The 25110-nt window shown below is 40.4% G+C and overlaps 1 protein-coding gene across 2 annotated transcripts in view; it reads right to left on the bottom strand.

The window, feature by feature from the left end:
- CCHR11.PART0H3orf20 (chromosome chr11.part0 C3orf20 homolog) overlaps positions 1 to 25110 on the bottom strand; it is a 2050812-nt gene that overhangs the window by 755899 nt on the left and 1269803 nt on the right. The window lies entirely within an intron of this gene.

Below are 25110 nucleotides of genomic sequence, written 5' to 3'. Positions count from 1 at the left end.
ATTTTCTCCCAAGCAAAAACATCCCTGAGTCTAGCAACAGTCTCCGTGAAAAGAAAAAAATGTCTAGAATTAACTTCAGGTTCACTGTCTGGAGTGTCAAGAGTTCTGGGCAATAGATGTCTGAGGAGATTCACCCCTGTTTCTGTCAGAATACTCATCCCCTGTAAATACAAACTGTTTTCTGACAGTACCCACAATGGACTTGTGAGAAGGCAAACAGTCCTCAGAACTGACTGACTGCAAATAACTTTTAGCAAAAGATATAGCATCTAACCTGTATACAGAAACAACCTGATTATCTGTCCTGTAATAAATTTTTTCCCCTCTTTTCTAGGAATAACCCTACCAGGAGAATGGTCAGGGAACAGGCTACTATCCCTGCAAGAGGTCTCTTGGACCTAAAGTGTTTAGTTTTCCCATACCTGTAACGGTACTGGAACAGCCCCTGAAGTCAATTCTAACCTCCAGTCCATAGTAGCCATTAAAGCTACACCAGAGGAAACTGAGGCAATAGGTAAATAGTCTGTGGTCTGGCCATGCCAGAATGACTAACTGTAGGTTGAGGCAATGATTTTACATTTGTTTTCTTTTTAGGTACAAGCAGAGTGGAAGAAGCAGGACCAGGAATATTATTCCTGCTCTTGCCAGAGAAGAAACATGATAACTAGAACAGTAAGCAAATTAACACTGGGAAAATTATTCACTAGTAAGCACCAAGCTTACCTTCCTTCCCCAAACTAGTAAACACAAACAGTACACTGAAAATTGTGTCACTTAAACTTAAACTTTTAGTCAGAAATATCACAGAACACTTATTACCTCAGAAATGAGTAAACAAATTCTGTTATAAACAGCAGCAGGTGTGAAAAATAGGCATTTCAAATACTGAATATTTTTATAAAATTTTCCAAAAACAGCAACTAACGGCAAAACCAAGGAAACCACAAAACAAGAGGCTCTCAGTACACTCCAAAAGTACGTAATTTATTATAGTAAGCACTTTTGCTGGAAACAATTCTCCAGCTTCTTCAGACTAAAAAAATACATGAAAATTACCCACAAACTTTAAAAACCCCACTTAAAAACCATGCTTTCAATAAAATTCAAAAGCCAGTGATGACATCACTCAAACTAGTTCCAATTTAAAGCAACAGGATACAGAACGATGGAAATACTAATGAAAATGGTCATTCTAACCAACTAAATATTACTCCTTTGTACGAAAAGCTCATATTTGACAAATAACACAAAGCTATTTTGCCTTATTGTAAACAGATTTACCTATTAAAAATAATTACTATATTACACAATTGCAAACTACATACAAATGACTATGGACAATTGAATTTGCCATACTTGTTATCAACAATAATACTAATCACAATGTTATTAAATGGAATTCTCTGAACATCTTAGATTATAAGATTATTGTACACATGCAATACGCTATAGACCTAACCATGATAATTGTTAATCTAGTAACGTATGTTTATATATGCTCTAAAACATTACACACAGTTTAAACTACAACTTGTTGAGCATCTACACCTAATTACCTAGCTAGTGCTTTCATTTTTAATAAACATTTTATTGACAGTGCCTCGTTCAACCCTGGTGGTGTATGGGCTCCTGTCCGAATTTGACATTCTAGTTCTGCTTCCTCAAGTACTAACTCCCAGGAACCCCCTCTTAAATTCTTCTCTACTTTTTGCAACACTACAAATGAGAACCTATGTAAAAGGCAATTCCGAAATATGTTTTGCTAAGGCATTAGTAATGACATTGTTTATACTATATAGGTGTTCATAAATTCTTTGTTTAATTTTTCTTTCAGTTTTCCCTATATAGAAAGCCTCGCAATGGTCACAAACCGCTGCGTAGACCACCCCCTGGGAGTCACAGTTAGATTTAGCATCCAAAACATATTCTCTGTCTCTAATTTTTATTTTATTGGTTACTTTAATGAATTTACATTGATGGCATCTGCCACATTTACTCATACCTGTGCAAACCTTAACTGTTTTTTTTAGAATTCTCAACCAGGCTTTTCAAATTCAATCCCCTCCTATAAGTTAAATGGGGGACTTGGCTGAAAAATTTCCTTAGCCCATGATCATCTTGGATGAACACCCAATTTTTACTGACAATCTCTCTAATATGTTGAGAGTCTAAGGAATAGGTTGTCAGAAATCTGATATCCTGCCTGGGACTTAGTTCACAAATGCAGCTGATGTCTAAGTCTGGCTGTGATAAAGGGGGGGGCTGTGTCATATCCTTTAAACACCAGAGGGGAAAAATGTCCTGAACATCTTTTATTAATAACTTCATCAAATATCTGTTCGATGAAGGCCTGTGGATAGCCCCTCTTGCAAAACATAGATTTTAAGCATTCACATTCTGTAGTGAAATCTACAAAATCAGAGACCATTCTTGCTGCCCTTACTGCCTGCCCTTTTACTACCGCTTTCTTTTGGTGCAGCGGGTGGCAGCTTGTGAAGTGCAGAAAAGCATTCGAATAGGTTGGCTTACGGAAGATGGTCATCCTAAATCTAGTATTCGGGTGATCCTTGGACAGGTGAATGTCAAGATAGTCTATCTCTTCACACCCTATTTGAAATGTGAAGTCTAAGAAGTTGGTAAATGCTGTGATTTCATCTATGAATAGTTGAATCAGAGATTCTTCACCTTTCCATATTAGAAACATGTCATCCTGGTATCTTGTGTACCAGGCTACATATTCCCTAAACTTTAGATTTTTAAACAGAAATGCTCATTCCCAGTAAGCCATGACACTATTAGCGAAGCTTCTGCCCCTTGGGGCACCCATGGCTACCCCACTTTTCTGTAAAAAAAAACTGGTTGTCAAAACACAGAAAATTGTTAGTCAGGACAATCTCTAGGAGTGTTTCAATGACATAGATATCATTGTCATCTAAACCCTTAAGGTGGAGGAAGTCTCTAACCCATTCTACACCAAGGTGTTGGGGAATAATGGTGTACAAGTCTTTAACATCCACCGTAATAAAGATTAGACTGTTGTTGTATTCAGTACTGTTGACATTCTCAAGAAAGTGCCATGAGTCGTGACAGATTGGAGGCTCAGATCTAATAACTGGCTTTAACTTGGAGTCAACATATTTAGCACACGCATAGGTAATGGACCCCCTACCATCTACAATCGGTCTAAACGGTGGATTAGTTAGATCCTTGTGGATCTTGGGGGCCCCAAAAAAAGGTTGGAATAATAGGTGCTGGCATATTTAAATAGTGTAAGGTGTCAATGTCTATGCTCCCTTCCAAAAACAAATCATTACAGTGTAATTTTAAAATTTTCCACACAAAATTGAAAAGTAAGACAAGTAAACAGAGCAAAAGCACATATAATACCTAACAGAAGCTGGTATGCCTGAAACAGAATACCACAAATAGCTGTTTTTTTTTATATTATGGTAGATCATAAATGATATCACAGATATTCAATAAAAATATTTATGAGAGGAAGGGGTACCCAAATGCAGTCTTATCTGTTAGGCAAGAGGTTTTTGACTGACTGCTATTCCTCTGAAGAAAGAGAGATGCTTCTCCTTGCAGGAGCAGGAAAATACTGAAGATTTACCACACTGAGGTTGTTGATGTGCTTCCCTCTAAAAGGGGTGCTACCTATCAGCAGCCAGAGTGAGTGAGAGAGAGAGGGGGGTTAGAGCATTTGCAAACTCGATGGGTGCTGTGTCCTTGACAGGACACTACTCATAGGCTACTGCAGCAGTGAGGATGAAAAACATTAAAAGGGAGATTGAGAAAAGGCCAGCTCAGAGAAATCTTCATCACTTGCAAGGTCTTTCCTTTTCCTAAGAGGTAATCATTTGTAGGAGGAAGTAGTCAAAGGTGAGGACTCCCAATTCTGTTTAAATGAGAAGTGGAGCCCCCAAAATATCAAACTCTACAACCCATAGATAAACTGAGAAGAAACGGGAATAACCCCTGAATAATGAGTTTTCATGTACATCATCCCATGCAAGACATATAAGTGGGGAGGCGGTGGACATATACTGGAGCACAGGAAAAAAGATGCAGTATGGTGCACTTCAATGACAACACTGGCATTGAACAGGTGGGTCTAGCATAGTTGACATCAGGCATATAAATGGTAGCAAAGGTCCACTGCCAGTGCAAGCTTGACTAAAAGACCATTTAGTGCACAAAATCCAGCAGAAGCTTGCTGAGCCACCATGATCAATCTAAAATCAGCATGTGGCAAGGGGAACAAAGCATACTGATCTCAAGTTCTAACATGAGGAATCAAAAGCCTGCTCTGTACAAGATAGTGAGCAGTCATACACTCTAGTGTAGAAGTGAAAGTTGCCCTCAGTCCCAGCCCCCTGGTTTCACTCTAAAAGGCAGGTACAAAGCAAAGGGGCTACCCCGAAGATCACAGTCATTATTACATAAAACAGATATGCAAGATGCTAATTCCTAGACTGTGGAGGAAATCACTGCTAGGGGTGGTTTAAAGAAAGAACCAAAACCCAAGTGCAGCATCATACATTCTTATCCCATTCCTCTCCATTTCCTGTATAACCTTAACAGCAAGACCCTCCAACTGATCCCTGTGCTGTGCACATTTGCCTAAACCAATTTCCCAGGGAGTTCACACAGTAGTTAAATGGAGGCTGAAAAAATCAAACACCTGACTACAGGAAGCAGCTAATCAAGAGATCTTAGACTTAATCCAACTGCCTGGCAAAAAAGTCAATTCCTGAAGAGGTTCTAATGTAAGCTGATGGCAGTAGGAATACCATAAGCACAGATAAGTTGAAAATCATTACGCACAAGAATTTTCTAGCAACACACAGCAGGATGATATGTGAACAACATAAGTAGAAAGAGTTGGAGATTATGGGGATTGTTAGCTCCCTTAGGGAAAGGATGATCTCTGATATACCTCCAGGGCATGTACTTCCATTCTAATGGAGCTCAACATAAAAGAAAAGAACTCAATGCCCACAGAGATGGTCCTCAACAAGGAGAATCCAAGAGTACTTCTGAGGTCCCCTTTGCCTGCTTGTCCATTTGCTTGTTAAGCAGCTGAGTATGCTGGTTAGGTCGGTGACCCTTTTCAGCCACAACCTGGGCCCCAAGTTATCAATAAATGTACACAGACTTATATAAGCAGCATGCATGCAAGTATAAAAGAGTACAGACACACAATTTACCAATTACACATAAACAGCAACATATATATATATATGCATATATATATATATATATATATATATATATATATATATATGCATATATATATATATATATATATATATATATATATATATATATATATATATATATATAATGATTTTCAGATTATATACAGAGAAACACCTGAGGTTTGTACATACGCAGAACAGATGCAGAAAAGTCATCTGAAATACTCATCTACTGGGAGGATGTATATCACAGACCATGAGGCAATGTCTAAACATACAGTATAAAATAAGTATAAAATAACCCTGTGAAGTAAGATAAGAAGTTATAAAACCTGACAAAGGAGCTATAGTTCTCAACACTCAAAAACACTACAAGTATTTGACAGGAGCAACAGATCATAAAGGACACTGCACTGACAAGACACACTCTAATCATGATAATGTATACAAAGACATTTGCAGAAATTACAACAGTGTCCATACTGCATATTCTGGTGTGCAGTACTAGCCCAATCACAGCAGTAGAAACAAGAAGTGTACAGCATTACAGTGTCAGCTCAGGGTTTCAAAGGCACTAAACCACTCACAGAAATTACAGCTGGCTCTTGTCTTTAGAATAATTTTCAGTCCTTGTTCAAAAAGCACCATGGTAGGAAACTCACTCAACAGACAGACAAACATTTTTAAATTTTCTGTTTCATGAATGATAAAAATCCTATTCCTCACTCTGACTATCCATTGAAACATATGCAGATGTTAAATGCAGTCACTGTAAGCCACACAGAAGTTCACTGAACTTTAAGCTTTTTTTTTTTTTTTTTTTAACAAGAAACATCTTTATTAAATTATCATGTGTGACGGACAATCTTACATTTATATAAATGAAAATAAATCATAGCGGCACAATCTTAGTTGCAAACATTACACCTTACAAACAATGCCAACACAACTGTAGCTGCAAACATTATACATCACTTTTAACATATCCAGTCAATGTCAGTCAGCCACTGAATAGCTCATTCAGACCCTGCCTTCTTTTAAACATCGATCCTCCTCTGCATGTAGTGGTCCTACATTTCTCATTTTTTCCTGTGTAATTTACTCCTACCCTTTTCTAAAGATCCCAGTTCCAGTTGTTTTATCTCTGTTACTAACTTTGTTACTTCTAGTAAAGTTGGTTTAAACTCTGATTTCCATTTTCCAGTTAGTGTTTTTTTTTGGCAGTCATCGTAATTAGACTCAGCAAGGGCTTACTATGTTTAGGCAATTCCAACTCTGTATCACAGCTCAAAAAATAATTTCCCTAGTCACTCCAATTTGCTCACCCAGTATCTCTGACAGAGCAGTCTGCAGGGACTCTTTAAAGTCAGCCAATACATTACACTCCCAGAAAATATGTTCCCAGTTACCTGTTTCTTCCCCATTGCATCTCCAATATTTGCTGTCTACCTGAGGAAAGATTACTTGTAGCCTGCTTGGGGTATAAAAATATCTATCTAAACACTTTCAGGCAAAGATCCTAAATCTTCTAGGTTTTGCTATATATTTGGGAGACATACATATATCTCCCATTGTTTCTTTGCAAATTGCTTATCCAATCTCTCGTCCCAATTCTTCCTTACCTCTTCTGATTGATTCCTATAGTTATCATGCAATATTTTACATACTCTACTAATTATTCCTTTCTTAATGGCCACTTCTGTTCTAGATTCTACTAAGAACTCTATCAGTGCTGGTCTTTCGTTTAGGACCCCCCCCCCCCGCCATTTCTTTCTTGTTGCCTGTACTCTTATATCAATCCTTGATATGGAAGGCAATCTCTCATCTGCAGTCCACATAAGTTTTTAGCATATTTCCATTTTATTACCCTTCCCTGTCTAGTTATTTGCTCCCAATTCCTTGGTTCCTTTGCCATTTTTCTCCAATATACACCCGCACACTCTTACCTATTGTCTGTATTCCTAATTGCAGCCACCCCTATCAGCAGAATCTCCTTTGTCCATTCCCGTATTGAATTAGTTCTTAGAATACCTTCTGCTACTTTATGAATAAAATATTCTGTATGATTATTGTTTTCTCTCTAACGGTTTGCATCCAAAATCACAGTCTCTCCCTGTTACTTGAATTTCCCCCCTACTTCTTCATCATCTCTTTCCATTCTAAGTTACAGATTTCTGCTTGTGCTATGTGTAGGAGCCTTAACTATGTTTCTCTGAAATACCCCTTCAAATCAGGTAATCCCAATCTGCCCTGTTTTATCGAAAGAATATGCTTATCCCACTTGACTCTTGTCATCTTCCCCTCCCAGATAAAATCCTTCAAGTCTTTATTAATTACTATCTACAACTTCTTCTCTGGTTGATAAAAAATATGTCTGACCTGTATATAAGCCTGAAGGGACTAAAAACATTTTAATTGCTTGTATCTTACTATCAATATCCATATCCACATAACAGAGCTTCCATTTTCTCAATTTTTCCATTATCTTTTGTTTGGTCTCTTCCCTTATATCCTTAGCTGCCACTTTGGTATCATTTTTAATCCATACTCCTAAATACTTCATTTCATCATGTCCCCATACGTTTGGATATTGCTGAACCATTTTGTATGTGGGTACATCATTTATTGCTATTGCTTTGGCTTCATTAATTTTGTATCCTGAAAAGGTTTGAAAATGCCTCAGTATGTTCCACAACACTGTAATGTTTCTTTCTGGTTTTGTCAGATATAATATAATGTCATTTGCAAATAGAGCCAGCTTCCCTTGACTACCATACCAACTACACTACATCCTTGAATTTCTGAGTCCCTTATTTTCTTTGCCAATGGTTATAAATATAACGCAAACAACAAAGGAGAGCGAGGGCACCCCTGCCTAGTTCCTCTGCTCAAGCAGAGATTATCAGAGAGGACCCCACCCACTTTAATTTTCGCCTCAGATCCCTCATATATCCTCCTAATCATCCTTATCATTCTTTCAAGAAATGCAAATGCTTCCATTGCTTGCTCTGCTGATAAAAGTCCCAGCTCACTCTGTCAAATGCTTTCTCTGCATCAAGACCTAACAACAAAATGAGAAGTTATGTACCTACCATAACGTTCCATGTTAGTTGTCTTCTCTCACCTTCTTTCTTGCTTGATGGGTTCGGAGCCGATCCTCGGCTCTGACTCGGCACTTTGCTAAGCTCGAGAGTCACTTTTACCAGCTCGAGGCAGCCCCATATCCCATGATGCAAGGCGGTAAGTACCCAGATCTCGTTTGTTGTCTATAGGCAATAACACCTAGCATAAAAAACTTCCCAAAAGGAAGAAAGAAGGCAGAGAAAAAGCCTGAAGGATGGGTTAGGCAGACCAGAACTGTATGGTCTTAAGAAGCATTCTTCCATGTAGGGAGAAAAAGGTCTGTCCAGGCCAGGGGGAAGGAGGGAGGGTCGCAAGAAAGAAGGCGAGAAGACAACTAACATGGAACGTTATGGTAGGTACATAACTTCTCAATGTTAAGTTGTCAATCTTGCCTTTATTCTTGCTTGATGGGACCGCGTCCCTAGCACCTCTATCCTGGGTGGCTCAATGGAACAGACTCTTGAGAACTGTAGAGCCAAAACTGGCTCTGTCCCTGGAGGCCAAATCCAATTTGTAATGAGAAACAAAGGTATGAGGAGTGGCCCAAGTGGCTGCTGCACAAATAGTGTCTATTGGAAGTCTAGCCTGAAAGGCTGTGGAAGTGGCTAAGCTTCTGGTTGAATGCGCTTTAGGTTTCGAGCACAGCTGTTTTCCCCTGAGCTGATAGATTTCAGAGATGACAGAAGAAAGCCATCTAGATAAGGTCACTTTTGAGACGGGAAGGCCTTTTTTGTTATCAGCATAAGAAATAAAGAGCTGATCGGATTTCCTGAATTGTTTTGTTCTGTCCAAATAATATCTGAGTTGGCGGTGAACATCAAGATAATGTAATTTTTGTTCCGATCTGTTTGAGTAATTTGGGAAAAATACAGGAAGGTCAATAGACTGATTCAAATTACTCTTTGAGGCGACCTTAGGCAAAAAGGTCGGATTAGTTCTCAAGGATACTATGTCTTTGTGGAAGACCAAATAAGGGGGACGAACACAGAGAGCATGAAGTTCAGACACTCTCCTAGCCGACGTAATAGCAACCAGGAATAGAGTTTAACATGAAAGAAATTTCATGGAACATGAAACAGCTGGCTCGAAGGGAGGAAGAATCAAGGATGTCAGCACTAAATTTAGGTCCCATTGAGGAGGAGGACTCCTGACTGGAGGTTTCAGGAGAAAAATTCCTTTTAAGAAGGCTCTACAAAGCCTGTGGGACATAATGTTGTGATCTGCGAACCCGACATGAAAGTTTGAGATAGCAGCCAACTGAACTTTGACCGTGGAAGAAGAAGAGCCCGCGTGAAAGATTTCTGCTAAGAAATCCAAAACTGCTTGGACTGGAGCAGTAAAGGGATCAATATTTTTAGCTTTTGCCCAACAAGAAAAGCGTTTCCATTTGCTGGTATAAATCCTTCTAGTAGAGGATTTTAGGGAAGCTACTATGATGTCCCTAACAGGATTAGAGATCATAGGAAGCCTGGCTAAGGAAGGAAGTGGAGCAACCACGCTGTGAGGTTGAGAGAAGGAATAGACCGGTGCAGCTGACCCGATTGGTGAATCAGAAGATCTGGCACTGGGTACAGATGCCACGGCTGCACCAAAAGGTGACGATGGAGGAACGGGAACCAAATTTGTCGAGGCCAATAGGGAGCAATGAGAATCATTTTGGCTCTCAAAACGGTGGCTTTCTGGAGAACTTGTGGAATCAGTGGAAAGGGAGGAAAGGCATAAAGAAGTCCCTGGGGCCAATCCTGGGTTAGAGCGTCTCTGGGGGGATGGCCTGGCAGCGGGAAGAGAGAAAAGAAGTCTGGGCATTTGCTGTTTTGGGGAGTAGCAAAAAGATCGCAACAAGGGTGGCCCCATTCTAGAAAAATCTCTTCCACTATAGATTGTTTGAGAGACAACTCGTGAGGCATGAGAATAGCTCTGCTCAATCTGTCCGCTAGAATGTTGGTTTTCCCAGGGATATGCGTTGCTACCAGAAACCGATGAGAGGAGATCGCCCATTGCCAAAGTCTGAGAGCTTCTCGACACAAGGGGTAGGACTTGGTTCCACCCTGTTTGTTGATATACCATACTACAGACATGTTGTCTGTGTGAACTGCAATTGTTCCCAAGGGAAGAAAGTCGTTGAGGGCTTGCAACATTAAAAGCACTGCTCTCATCTCTAGGACATTTATGTGCAGGTGGTATTCGAACGGTTGCCACGTCCCATGAACCATCCTGCCCTGATAATGACCCCCCCACCCGATCAGGGAGGCGTCCGTAGTGACAGTGGCTACCGGGGCTGGGGATACAAAGGGTCTGCCTTGGTGAATTTGGGGAGAAGTAATCCACCATGAAAGATGATTCCTGCAAATTTGTGTCACCAGGATTTGGTGACGCATTGGAAGTTGTTGGTAAGACCACTGAGTGAACAACATCCACTGAAGCAGGCGCATGTAGAAGCGGGCCAGGGGAAGAAGGGTAATGGCCGCAGCCATGAGGCCCAACACCTTCAGAACCATTCTGGCTTGTACTTTTTTGCTGGCTAGGATGATCCTCACGTGACTTTGTATATCTGAGATTCTTTGGTCTGTGAGGGTTGCTGACATCCGAACAGTGTTTAAGTTTGCGCCTATGAAAGTAATAGACTGGCAGGGCAATAAGGAGGATTTTTCGTAGTTGATCGAAATTCCCAATTGAGTGCAGAGATTTATTGTGTAATCCCTGGCTTGAAGAAGTTGATGCCTGGTGGTGGCTGAAAGGAGCCAGTCGTCGAGATACGGAAACACCTGGAATCCTTGACGTCTCAGGTGAGCCGTGACCACTGCCATACATTTGGTGAACACTCTGGGGGCTGTAGTGAGACCAAAGGGCAGGGCTCTGAATTGAAAATGACTGGACCCCAGCTGAAAGCGGAGAAATCTTCTGGAGCGTCTGTGAATTTTTATGTGATAGTACGCGTCCTGAGGATCTATTGAGCACATCCAGTTGTCCTTCTCTAGTGAATTTTTATGTGATAGTACGCGTCCTGAAGATCTATTGAGCACATCCAGTTGTCCTTCTCTAGGAAGGGCAAAATTGACTGAAGTGTGACCATTCGAAATCTTGTCTTTCTCACAGACTTGTTGAGTCTGCTGAGATCCAATATTGGTCTCCAGTCTCCCGTCTTTTTGGGGACCAAAAAGAATCTTGAGTAGATTCCGGGCTCTGAATGGTCTGTTGTAACTGGCTGAATGGCTCTTTTTTGTAGAAGTTTTAATACTTCTAACTCTGCAACTTCCCTTAGACCGGGTGGTACATCTGGAAGGGAATTTGTGTGAGAGAAGGGACTTTCCTCGAAAGGAATTTTGTAACCCTCAGATATAATCGACTGTACCCATCTGTCTTGAGTGAGGGAACGCCAGGCTTCTGGGTACAGCGATAGTCTTCCCCCGACTGCCTCCAAGGATGGACAGTCGGGCAACATCTCAGGGATGCTGAAAGGGCTTGTCAGAGAGAGGCTCTCTGCTTCCCTGGTTCTGTGGACCCCCTCTGCCTCTAGAGCGGTGTCTGTTATTATTACCCCCTCTGCCTCTAGGGGTAAACTGACCACGTGTATCCGGCGTGACTCCTTGGGATTTGTGGAACCACATCTTTCCACCCTTCTGTCCTTTAGGGTAAGGTCTAGAAGGGGTGGAAAAACGGACCCCTATGGCAGAAAGAGTCTTGCCGTCCTGTTCACACCTGGTCAATGTATCCTTCACTTGAGGGCCAAACAAAGCTGACCCATCAAAGGGAGAGTTTGTGAAGGACGCCTTAAAGGGATCTGCAAAATTACAGAGCCGCATCCAGGATTGACGTCTAAGAGCCACCCCTGTACCTGCGGCTCTACTCGCTCCATCTGCTGCATATGATATCAGTCGCATGGAGGAGTTAGCTATAGAATTAAGGATTCCTAGCTGAGAAGCAATTTTCTCTTGAGCCCCTGCAGCTGTAGGATCCTGTACTACTTCACCTAGTTCCTTAAGGATGTCCCTTTGGAGTCTGGTGAAGTGACATAAGTAGTTCAGCGAGCGCATAGCAAAGGTCGCTGAAGAGAACATCCGCTTACCATACCTATCCATGGTCCTAGAATCCTTATTAGGAGGATGGACAGGTACGGAAGGATCTGCAAGTTCCTTCTTAGTGGCAGCCGCCACCACCATGGCATCAACAGGGACACCTTTTGTAAGGAATTGCTTTTCCGAAGGGGCAGTAATAAATTTAGACGGCCTCCTAGGAACTGGCTCTACAGAGTCAGGAGAAGCCCAAGCCTTTCGAGCAATAACCACCATAAGGGGGTCGAAAGGCGGAGACACCCAGGAGGTGGAGGGCCGAGATCCAAACGCCTCTAGGTATACCGACTCATCCTCAGAGGGATTTGTGGAGGGCCAGTTTCCCCTCTGTTTTAGGAGTTCTAGGATGTCTGAAAAGGAGACATCCTCAGAGGGGGATCTTGGGGATCCCTCCGACTCATCTAAGTCGGTATCTGAAGTGATAGACTCAGGGGAGTCTAGGTGTTTCCTCTTACAAGTCCTCTTGCGCGGAGGATCTCCTGACTGATCAGGAGAATCCTCGGAAGAGGGGGTTATTCCCAGTGGGGAAACCTGAGGCGGAGGATCTCTGGGTCCGGGAGCAAGAGAGATGGCAGAGATATCGACAGGCACAGTAGAGGGAGGAGCTAAGGGAATAGACTGCTGGCTGAGCCCAGTGGCCAGCACACTCATCACCTCGAAGGCCCCCCTCCCAAGGAGGTCCGAGAGAACCCGTTCCGAAGAAACCGGAACTCCAGGGCCCACCGAAAGGGAAGGCTCCGAGGCAGATGTCGGAGCCGAGCTCACCAAGGCCGAGGCTCCAAGGGGAAGAGTGGGGTCGGACAAGGGTCCGATGCCACTCACCCCCTCGGAGGAGACCAGGGAAGCCCGACCACCGAATCCCTCTAAGGAAGGTCTCGAAGAGGAGATAAGAGTAGATGCCGAGGGTGCAGAAGGGGGGGGGATCTGCCCCTCAGCCATAGCAGAAACTATCCCCGAAGACTCCAGCTCCAAACTCTGAGGTAGAGTCGAAGGAGGAACTTCAAGAGGGTGTGGACTAATAGTCGTCTGTTGAGACGGACTATGCAGCATCTGGGCCAGTGCCTGTGATTTCAATAATCTACTGACCACCCTCTCTAAATCATGGTCTGAAAGCCTGGATGACCTAGATGATCGGCTCCGATGGCTCCATTCCGAGAGGAGAGCTGAGGCCGGAGCCGGGAGTATCGGTTCCAAGGAAGGGGACCTGGACCTCTTCCTCGAAGGAACCATTGGAGCTGAAGAAACCATAGATGCAGCCGGAGCCGAGGACTTTTCGGCTCCGAAAGAAAGTCTCGATGCATCGGCTCCAGCCGGAGCCGATACAGACATAACAGTAATGGTGTCGGAGCCGGTCGGAGCTGGTTGGCGCCGACACCGAAGCCTGAGCCACATGGTGGTCGGAGCCAGTCAGAGCCGACACCGATGTGACCGTAACAGTATCGGCACCGATAGCCATCGGTGCCGAAGGTTTTTGCAAAACAGGATCGGCTCCAGCCGGAGCCGATCTCGACTCCGAAGGAGTCGGAACCAAGGCCACAGGCTTGGACACAGAAGCCTGGGCCTTGGAAGACTTTGAAGTCTTGCTCGGAGCCGATTTAGCCGGAGAGCCCTCCGGTTTAAGGAGACCCCTTAAAATCAACTTATTTCTCCTCTCCTGCAGGACTCTCTGGCTAAAAGAATGACAAATCGCACAGGAGTCCTGCAGGTGGAGAGGTCCCAGGCAATATAAACAAGAAGTGTGACCGTCTGTCAGAGACATCTTCTGACAGCACGAGTCACACTTCTTAAAGCCTGAGACCCTCTGCTCTTTGGACATAGTGGACAAACTCAGAACCACACAGTCCCAAATAAACAACTAAATTATAGTTGAAACAGTAAAACCTCACACACACACACACCCTGACAGGGGGGGGATGGGAGGGAAGAAGGCCTGACTAAAAAAAATTAAGGAGGAAGGATAATGTTAGTCAAAAAGGGGCTTAATATAAACTAAAAATGTCAGATATTAAGTTTAAAAGTGAAAAGGGGCTAAAAGCAGTTTAATAAGAAACACTTACCAGGAGCTGGTAAAAGGAGGACCTCATCAGCGAAGCGGCAAACGAGATCTGGATACTTACCGCCTTGCATCATGGGATATGGGGCTGCCTCGAGCTGGTAAAAGTGACTCTCGAGCTTAGCAAAGTGCCGAGTCGGAGCCGAGGATCGGATCCGAACCCATCAAGCAAGAATGAAGGCGAGATTGACAACTAAACATCTGGTATTTTCTTATATTCTGCTTCCCTCTGGGTCATCACTGTTCTGATAATGTTGTCAAATGTTTGCCTCCCCTCCACAAAACCACATTGATCCATATCTATTAATGCTGGCATCCCTTTGGCTATTCTTTTTGCCATTATAGACATAAATGCTTTATAATCATGGTTTAGTATTGAAATGGGCCTGTATGAATCTGGATCAGATAGACCTTTACCCTCTTTAGTTATTACAGCTACCACTGCTTTCTTCCAGGATGTTGGTACTTCTCCTCCTCTCAAAATACTGCTAAACAAAACCTTCCAGATCTTTATCAGTTTTTTCCCTCCTAGCTTCCAAACCTCAACAGGAATACCATCTATTCCTGGGGACTTTCCTGTAGATTGGTTAGATAAATCACCATTTTTATCTCATCTCCTACTATCCTAACTGTTAGTAACTGAGCCTCCTCTACCTCTAGCCTGGACACATTTAATTCTTCCATAGACATTTCCATTTGTATCTTTTCTTGGTTTCCACATTCTTCTGCTTTATACAGACTTTCATAGAATTTCTGAAGTATTTCCAGTACTTCTACAGGATCCCTTGTTATCTTCCTTGTTATAGGCTCCTTAAGCAGTGGACTTTAAGCTTTTATCATAATGGAGAATCAAATCTCATTTTCTGTATGAGAGTTATGGTAGTACAATGTCATTTCATTCTGGTACACAAAGTCAGATTAAGTCCCTTGAAATTTCACATTGATATCTCCTACAGAAGACCTGAATTGGAGGTTTGGTGTATTGTTTACTGCATTTTGCAGCCATCCAGTCTTACAAGTCACACCCAACTTCCATAGCAACCCTATGAACAGCCACTGCTATCCATGGAGTTTACCGGGCAAGTAAGGAATAGAAGTAGATTGCCAGACCTTGTTTCTATCGCGCGCACACACACACACACACACACACACACCTAGGGACAATTTTGGATTCGCCACACCACCTACATGTTTTTTAGGATGTGGGAAAAAAGAACTTCGAGATTATGGAATCTCAAAATTAAAAAAAAAAAAAAAAAAAAAAAAAAACTAAAACAAGAATACATCAAGAAACACATTTTTGCAGGGGGGGGGGGCAAGCCTCCCCACACCCCCTGCAACTTAAATATACCAACTCCGAGATTGCACTACATTGACGAGAATGGTAATGTTCCCATTCCGCACTTTATGGCAATCTCTATTAACAGGTTTTGAGATTCAGTCCACTTCTAAATCTCGAAAGCTCAAAATCTCGAATTTCAAAAGACTGAGTCCAAAATCTCGAAAGCTCAAAATACTGAATCTCATAATATCGAAAAATACAGGACACCAACACTTACTATATTCCAGCACAACTACATACAGCAACATATTACTCTTCTCCAGCTATAAACGGGGGGGGGGGCAAGGCCTCCTGTACCCCCACACCACCTGCTACGTAAATATATCAACTTCGAGATCGCACTACACAGAAGAAAATGGCAAATATACCATTACGTGCTTCATGACTGCCTGTTGCAACCTTAGGCATGTTTCCTTTTAATATGCTACACTACAACATAAATCATCTTAGTGTAGTGAAGTGCAATCTCGGAGTTGATATATTTAAATAGCAGGGGGTGTGGGGGGTGCAGGGGGGGATTGCCCCTGCTTATAGTTGCAGTAGACTAATATGGTTTGTCTTTTATTTGATTCTGTATGTACTTGTGTTGGAGTATAGTAAGTGTTGGTGTCCTGTATTTTTTTCAATATTATGAGATTCAGTATTTTGAGCATTCAAGATTTTGAAGTCAGTCTTTTGAAATTCGAGATTTTGAGTTTTTGAGATTTAGAAGTGGGCCCATATATACATATCTACTTCAATTCTTCGAATTTATACTTCACCAAAACGCAAACAAACAAGTTTACTTTCCCGAAATCTCATTATTCCAAAACTCCAGTTTGCTGAAGTCCATTTAATCGACTTAGGTTCACTATTAGTGGTAGTGTGAGAAGTACAAGTATACAGCTTTTATGTAACTTCTTGTACATTGTACCAGTTGTGAAGTATAATGTATGTGACGGCAGTGTCAGTAATGTGCAGTATATAGAACGTTAGTTTTACACAGATTTTAGCTGTCAGCTGGAGATTGAACTACAGTAAGGATAGCGAAATCTACTCTTGCTGTCACTGTAGTGCAGTCTCAGAGTTGGTATATATACTATGAAGGGGGTGGGGAGTGCAGGGGTGCTTGCCGTGTGTTTTTCTTTTTATATTTTATATTCTTGTTTCAGGGATTTGTTATTCTGAATATTGGAGTTTTGGAATATTGAGATTTCGGGTAAGTAGGTAAGTAGACTCATTTATTTGTGTTTTGGTGAAGTATAAATTCAAAGAATGAAAGTAGACCTATATATATATATATATATATATATATATATATATATATACATATATATATATATATATATATATATATATATATATATATATATACCCCTGTGGATAGCATGATATAAACTTTGAATTACCTCAAAGGAGTCTACTGATTTTGTGAAAGAACAGTTTTTGAAAATGGGATGTGACAGGCAGCAGCTCAGAGGGGATAAGAAGATATTTTATAGTGAAAGTGACAAATTAATGGAAGAAGTCAATTTAAGCAAGGGTAGAGGTCAGAAAGGTATGAGGTACACACAGTGTTACTGTGTTAGTTAAACATAAAAGAAAAAGGGATCTTACACTAAAACTGCAGCTTATCCATCTGGTAGAGAAACGCATAGGGTAGGTGGGCCCATACATTCTAATCTGTCATCAAATTATTTATCTGCATTTGTCTCTTTATCAGCCACATGTACTGATGTCTGGCAGTAAACCAGAATCAAACAGCCAGAAGATAGGTTTGATGAATAAGGGGCTATGATGGCAGGAAGATCTGGCAATGACTACTCTGTTCATTAGGTTAACTTTTCAAACTAATGTGCTCTTTCCAAGATATGGGCTCTCAGTGGAAGTCACATGGCACAAGGTTGGTATCAGCAAGACTGTAGTCCTCCTTAACTTAACTGTGCTACCACAAAGCATCAGCATATCACCTAGACTGCAAGTAGTGATTTACCCAGCCAGTACAGAGCTATCATAAAATACTTATATCATCCGTGCTCAAGCAAATCCCTTAACAGGACAAGCTGATATCTAAACGTTGCCAGTTCAGCATAACTGCTAAACACTTACTTCAGTAATTTGTTGTATTTTACAGGTACTGTTTGTTGAGTATTCCAAAATGATTCACATTCGAAATTGTATATGCTTTTTGTGTCTTGCATACAATCTGATAATAAAGGAAAAGCAGTAAACTGAAGTACCTGTGTGTGTGTGTGTGTGTGTGTGTTTGTGTGTGTATGTGTTCATGTGTGTATGGGGGGGGGCTACCAAATTGAAATATGCTTGTAAATAAAGGTGATGAACCACACACATGTAATACATTTTTTTTTCTTTTAAGTTTGAAAATATTTCACAAGTAAAAGATTAATGATTCAAGTAAACTTAACATATTTTGTAACAAGTCATTTTAAAGATGTTGGTGAAAGCTGAATTAAATATCAAGCTTATATGAGAAACAAAATATTTTAATACAGTCCTTTTTGTAGAGAGCAAGAATTTACAGAACATGGCACTGGGGTTAACCATTCAATTAGTAAGTAGCATCTTATGTAAAATGCATAAGCAGTAAGAATAGCCGCTCTAGTGTTACAGATCCAAACAAAAGAGCCATTTATAAACCAACTGAGAAGTAAGTACTCAAGTCTAAATGGCTAGGGAAGTCTGGATTATATCTTTTTATTTCACTACAAAGGAGAATAATACATCATCTCTGACTACAGCACGATGTAATGCTACACAGCAGAAATTATCTGACATTATCCATATGAAATCAATACTGTATCAGAAGCAATAAAATAGACAACAGCATGTTTTAAATGCAGAAACCACTTCATCCCAGTGCACCACTATGTTCTTTTACAAGAACACAAGACACAAATTCACAAAACAGGAAGGTACATTTCAGTTTCCTTGGCAAGATGTATGCACAAAAGTGTCATGGCTTCTTTTCTGAATGCTCAGTGTGGACTCCCACTCCTAGTCAAGCTGACCATTACCTCATTCCCTAAGTAAAAGCAAAAACAGTAGCTACAAGGAGAGTTCCAGCCAGTGTAACACATTGCTTTGCTGGTTTATTTATTTGTAGTGGTTTCCCATTCAGAAGACTGACTGGAAGAAGAAAAAAAAGCTCCTTTGCTCCAAACACAAGTTGATGCTTGCCAGTGGTTTGTACAGTATCATCCTTTTTATAAAGCTTGTTTTGCTATTGCTCTGCCCTATAGGATGGAGGGCTAGTAATTGAGATATTCATTACCATTTGCTAAACTGTCTCAGCAAAGAGATGACCCAGTTCAGTGATGTTTTAAGATGAAAAAACAGCAAATATTATGCTCTGAAATAAGTTGGTGGGAGCCTCCTACATCCCTATGCACTAGACTTTGCCCCTGTACCAACTTAATAAAATAACCTACTCCAAGGCCACACCACCTTCAAGTGGGTTATTTGGTTTTGCTGAAATAGAACCTCACAGAAGCAAGACTTGATGGAAAGTACAGTTGTTTAAGTAAATTTGCCATAACAGTAGATATTCGAATGATCACTGCTGCAGTAGCCTACACTATATTGGTTACATCCTACACAGGATATAACAGCCAGCTGGCTTCCATAGCTTCAGGGCACTTTCAACATGCCCAAACCATTAGTCAGCTTGAGCTGAGCTGACTAAAACACAGGTTTGGGTACCAAGCCATTCAGAGACTTCGTATCAACTGAGGGGGGGGGGGGGTGAGCCAAGACAGGACATTGCTAGGAGGAACAAAAATCAAATTTCCACACCCTGCCATAAAAAGCACACTAAAAAAAAACAAGAAAGATGGAGAGAGGGACTGGTTACTGCAGCAGTGATCATTCAAACATCTTCTATTATGCTAAGTTTATTAACGTAGCTGTACTATGGTCTATACATATATTGATTGTTGCTGCAGTAGCCTAAGCTATATGTGTGGATTACCATAGCTTAGAACAAATGGGAGATGGAAGGGGAAAGGTACAGGAGCCCCTAGAGAATGGTTCTACCAGTGCCTGATCTAGACCTGGAAAAGGCATCCAGCTTGTAGTGCTTTGAAAAGCATGTACAGAGGACCACACTGTTGCTTCTAGAATACTTCTAGAGTCCAACCCTTTCCAAAAAGCCATAGATGAAGCCAAGCCCCTGCCAGAGTATGCCTTGACCCTACCTGAAATACTTTTGCTGTGGTGGGAATAACACAGGGAGATGGGTAGTTTGGCTTAAAGTAAACTCAGATACCACTTTAGGCATAAAATAATTAGTTCTCAAAGAAACCCTGTCTCTGTGGAAAATGAGAAAAGGTTGACCCACCATAAAAGTTTGCAACTCAAATACTTTTCTTGCAGAGGACAGAGCAACCAGTAAAACTGTTTTTTGTTAATAACCACAAGTCAGCCAAGATGAGCTGATTCAAATGGGAAACGTATTAGCTTCTCTAATGCAAAATTAAGATTCCAAGGAGGAGTCAACAGTTTTCTTGGAGGTCTCTCATGCAATGCCCCTTTCAAAAACATTTTGACATGAGAATGCCTTAAAAAAGGGAGATTCACTGGCAAACATGCTGAAATGGCTGACAAATAAACCAAGATAAAGGAGTAAGCCAGGCCATAGGAAAGTAACTCACACAAAGACTGCAAAAACAGAAATACTAGCCCTGAATGGGTGCTGGTTATGTTGTTGGCACCTCATTTAAGTCCCACATTACATAGCTTTTACATGTATTAATATGGGATTTTCTATTAACAGGCTTTCTTGCCTCCATTAGTACCTGCCAAAGATCTCAACCTTGATTTATTTGTGGTGGGCTTGGCATGTTATTTAAGGGAACCGATTTACCTAAACTAGCCCAAGGAAACATATTGCCTTTATCAGTTGAGGTTACTATGGAGAAGGTCAACAAACCGTGACAGAGCAGGAAAAAAACGGTAAGTCCCTGGCCCAGATGACCTCCTACATATACACTTGTGCTCAACTTGGAGGGAGAGAAGGGTGATGCTGGTTGCATACAGTGGCCTTGGGACAGGCATTTAGCTCAACAATCCACCAAAAGATAGTAGCCTGCTTAGAAAGTTTGTAGAAGAGCCCACTTGCAAAGCAAAGATACTGTGAGCCATTGCGATGATGTGATACTCATGTGCCCCCTTGCAGAGGAGGAGTTAAGCTATCTAAAATGCTTTCACTACCACGACACCAGCAAGAGCACAAAACACCCTCAGTGTTGCCGGAATGATGCCCCCAGACAGCTCTTGTCACTCCTTGACGTAGAATTCCCACAATGGAGGCACAAGGCAAAAAGTATCTAGCAAAAAAATTTGAGTTGCTCCATTAGGAGGATATAATACTCAGGGTCAACAAGTTACACCTAGAAAAAATAGAGTTGCCCCATTAGGAGATATAATAGTTATGGTCAACACATTAAGATATATTTATGATACAGCAGTCTATCTAGCCAAGACAGACAAACATTTGAAGATATTTCAGAAATTGTAGTAGTTTAGAAGCTATTCAAACTATAAAACAAATGTTCATAACACAAACGCGATAAGAAATTAATTATGACCCCTCCTTACAGGTGACAGGAAACTTTACCTTCCTTAATGATGTAAATGACCTAACTTATTTAGGTATCAAACTGTCGCATATTGGTTACTTCAGTAGTTAACACTTAAAGAAAGAAATATTTCTGAAAAATATGGATTTTCAAACATGGAAGGGAATTTATTCAGATTCGTAAAAAGGTACAAAATTTAACCTGGTTTGCTTTGCTATTAGTGCTTTATGCAGAAGAGGGACTACCAAAATCCACTCTGGTGTATTTTTATTGTAAACTTTGGAAACTTGTAAGGAGAGTAGCCCAAAATAGCACAGCATTTGCAAAATTCACAGCTTCTTTGGAAGAGTTGTGAAATCCAGACTTTTGAGCTGTATAGAACACTTCTCAGTATGTTGGCATCTGCTTACCAGAAAACTTGAAAATCCATCTTTCTTGCTAACAACTGTACAATGATTCAATGGAACTCTAAGGAAAAACACTCTAGGCTGTGATCTACAACTGGTATAGTATCCATAGATTTGATAAAATGGTCTCTAAAGGTGCTGACTGAGGTTTATTTTTGGGGGTAAACTCTTAACTAGGCTTGTAAGAGCCCCAGGACCATTAGCCTAGTAACCTCCTATGATCCTAAAGGAAATAGGGCAACTAAATGGATGGAAGACTTGGTACCTGCAACTAGAGCACATAACTTCTTGGGTAGGTGTCAAGTATGGATATGCTGGGAATACTTTCATACAGATGAGAAGCCAATATCAGGAAAAGTTTGCTGAAGACTAAATTATTTTTTGAAGAGAAAATAAAAGGCTTGAAAAAAAAAAACAAATTGGCAGAGGTGAGGCATGATTTGTCACTTTGGGTGAAGTAGTCTTTGGAATCAAGAAGGAACTCCTATTCACAAGAGGTAATTATTTGCAGAATTTATAACATTGGAGCTGGCTGTTTACTGCACCTAGATATGCTATTTGCTCAAGGAAATTTACTGGTAAACAATGTGTAAGCTCTTTTATAGTCCCTCATGGTTGAAACATATGTTTCCAGCTGCTAACCAAGAGTGATGGAGATGTAGTTGGGCAGGGGTTTGGGAGACTTGCTACACATATTTTGAAAATGCCATCAGCTATGCAATTCCATGCATGACTTATAGATTTCATATAAAATATGGACGTATTAGATTATAGTTTCTCCCTCTTTGTTTCTAGTGGCTATGGGCCATATTGATTTACTAAGCAAGGGTGACAGAGCCGTTTTAGATCTGCTGTTTTTCGACTCTAAGAAGGTCACTATCCACATATGAAAAAAAGAGGATCTCCTAACTAGAGATAAGGTGGTATTCATCATGCAGGAGATACATCAACTGAAAAAGTTAGTAGATGATCACATGTTAAACAAAGACAGCTTTTAAATGTTTATCTATCTCATCAGACAATACAGTGGCCCTACTTCTTCTGCTGCTAGGTCTAAGATAAGTCTATTTTTAACAACTTTATTGAACTATCACTAAACGGATAGGTAAACATACATTTATATAAAATAAAACAAACTATTTTAATATGCTCACAGTTACAAACATACATCAAATATACTCTTTTATACAACTATCAACCCAACATTACATAATTTGCTCAATTCCTGCCTTCCCTTAAACCTCATTCCGCCTCCAAAACATTATTCTGACTGTACTGTTCCCAAAATTTCCAATTTTTCTATGTAATTTGCTCCTACCCTTTTCTAAAGATCCCACTCTAGTTCAGTTTCTTAATTTAATTATGTGGTATTACCACTACTGCCATGTTTCTCTGTTCTTATGATAAACACGATTTATAGCAGGGAGGAGTAAATGCATTGTCACAGCATGCACCTGTAATATCCACTGTTAAGTATGAGTTTGGGAGCTTTTTTTGACTAAATTGTTAATACTTACTAGACAACATATTCAAGATTATTTGTCTCATTATAAGAGTTTGATAGCAGATTTTTATGCTGGCTTGTATATGAGAAGTTTAAGTACATATGAACTAGTTTTTGGTATTGCTACAAATTCCTTTTCTTTAATAAAAGTTAGTTTAAAAAATGCTTAAAATGATCACTCCCTAACTACTCTCCCATGTAGTGACTATGCCAGACTACTGCAACATTATCATTTGGTATGATGCAAGAATAAGTCACATTTCTTAAATGCAAATTCAACCTCATACACAGGAACTTTGCTCCCTTTGTGGATTCTTTTACTGTTGTTGTGGTTTATACATTTCTTAAATGTTTTATTAAAGCAGTCTCAAGCAAACCACAACAAAATACTCCCATACAAACTAAATGGTCATCTCTGTGGCACTTATGGACTCAAATGACAGATCCAAAAGACAGAGTTTCTTGGTTATATTTAAATCTAAGATTATTGAGGGCTCATTTTCTTAAATTCTTCTTTTCCAATGCAATTTGAATAGCCTGCATCACACAGATGAATGTTTCAAATCACTTGCATTAAAAGGATGCCGCAGTCAGCTAAGATCCTCATTAAAGAAGGTGCAAATGTGCAAGGGCAAAGACAAAAAGCTACTTATAAAGTGTAACTGAAGCAAGAAAATAATTTTTCACATTTACTGCTCATCAAAAAGATCCCTGAGTGTTAAAATACAACACCGGTCATTTCTGAATGTCATTTAGTTTAGTTGTTTGAAGTTTCAGAGTTAGCCTATTTGAGTCCAGCAACTTATGGTATAGGAAGTCCAACTCCCACTCTACTCGCTGGAACTGTGTTATAGCTGAGAACCAAATAGCTGTTTAAAAAGCAAAGCTACTTATGTCACACCCATACTGGACATCACATTGTATCAATAATTACAACAAGAACAAAGTCATAAGTTTGTCTGGTACGTTGAAGGCATCCTTCCTTCTTATTTAGAGTACAGCATGGTTACTTACCATGATTCAGACACTGTGTTATTTCCTTCATTTTCGTATGACACTCAGAGATGGTGTCTTTACATTTCATAGGAGGTTACTAGGCTAGCAGCCCTAGAGCCTTTACAAGTCTAGCCATGTTAAACCAAAGTATCCACATTTGTTCTTTCTGTGTAGTTTGCAGAACAAATTTATGAACAGGGTGGGTCTGTGATCAACACTGGCTACCCCTGTCAATGAGGAACATGGGTGCCACCACAAGGGCAAATTTCCGGTCTCCCATCCAATTATCTAGGTTGCATTTAACTCGTTCATTCCAATGGAGCTCAGGAAGTTTGCACTGTAACTTCCAGTGGGCAAAGCCTAAGCTTTTTGACAGAATCTAATAATGGCCTCACATTCTAAACAAATGTTCATATCTCTGGAACCATAGGGGTTATGAAAGAAGTATAAATGACAAACTCTTCAGTACAAACAATTTTTATAGTGGTAGTATTCTTTTGGTTCTAGGTTTTAAACTGAATTTTATAAGTTACAGTAAACACAGTAACTATTACATTTGTAGTATTTTGCAAATAACTTACAATATCTCAGCAACCACTCGAGTTAACACACATAGCATCAACAGCCTTTATTCTTCTAGCTGAGAGCTTTCATTTGAGGCTAAGGAGTTCTGTCTGTGTTACTTGGTTGTTGAGATATTTAGAAAATTATAAAAATTATATCTATATAAATTACTATCATAAAAAAACAGTTAATATCTATTTACCTGCACTAAACAGAGATCAAATTTTAATGCAGTTGAGTTTGTTATTGTGTAAGCTTTAAGATGAAATCT

This window comes from Protopterus annectens, chromosome 11.part0, assembly GCF_019279795.1.
Source record: "Protopterus annectens isolate FY-2018-M chromosome 11.part0, PAN1.0, whole genome shotgun sequence".
In the NCBI taxonomy this organism is placed as follows: domain Eukaryota; kingdom Metazoa; phylum Chordata; order Ceratodontiformes; family Protopteridae; genus Protopterus; species Protopterus annectens.
This window is presented reverse-complemented; position numbering and strand designations above follow the sequence as displayed.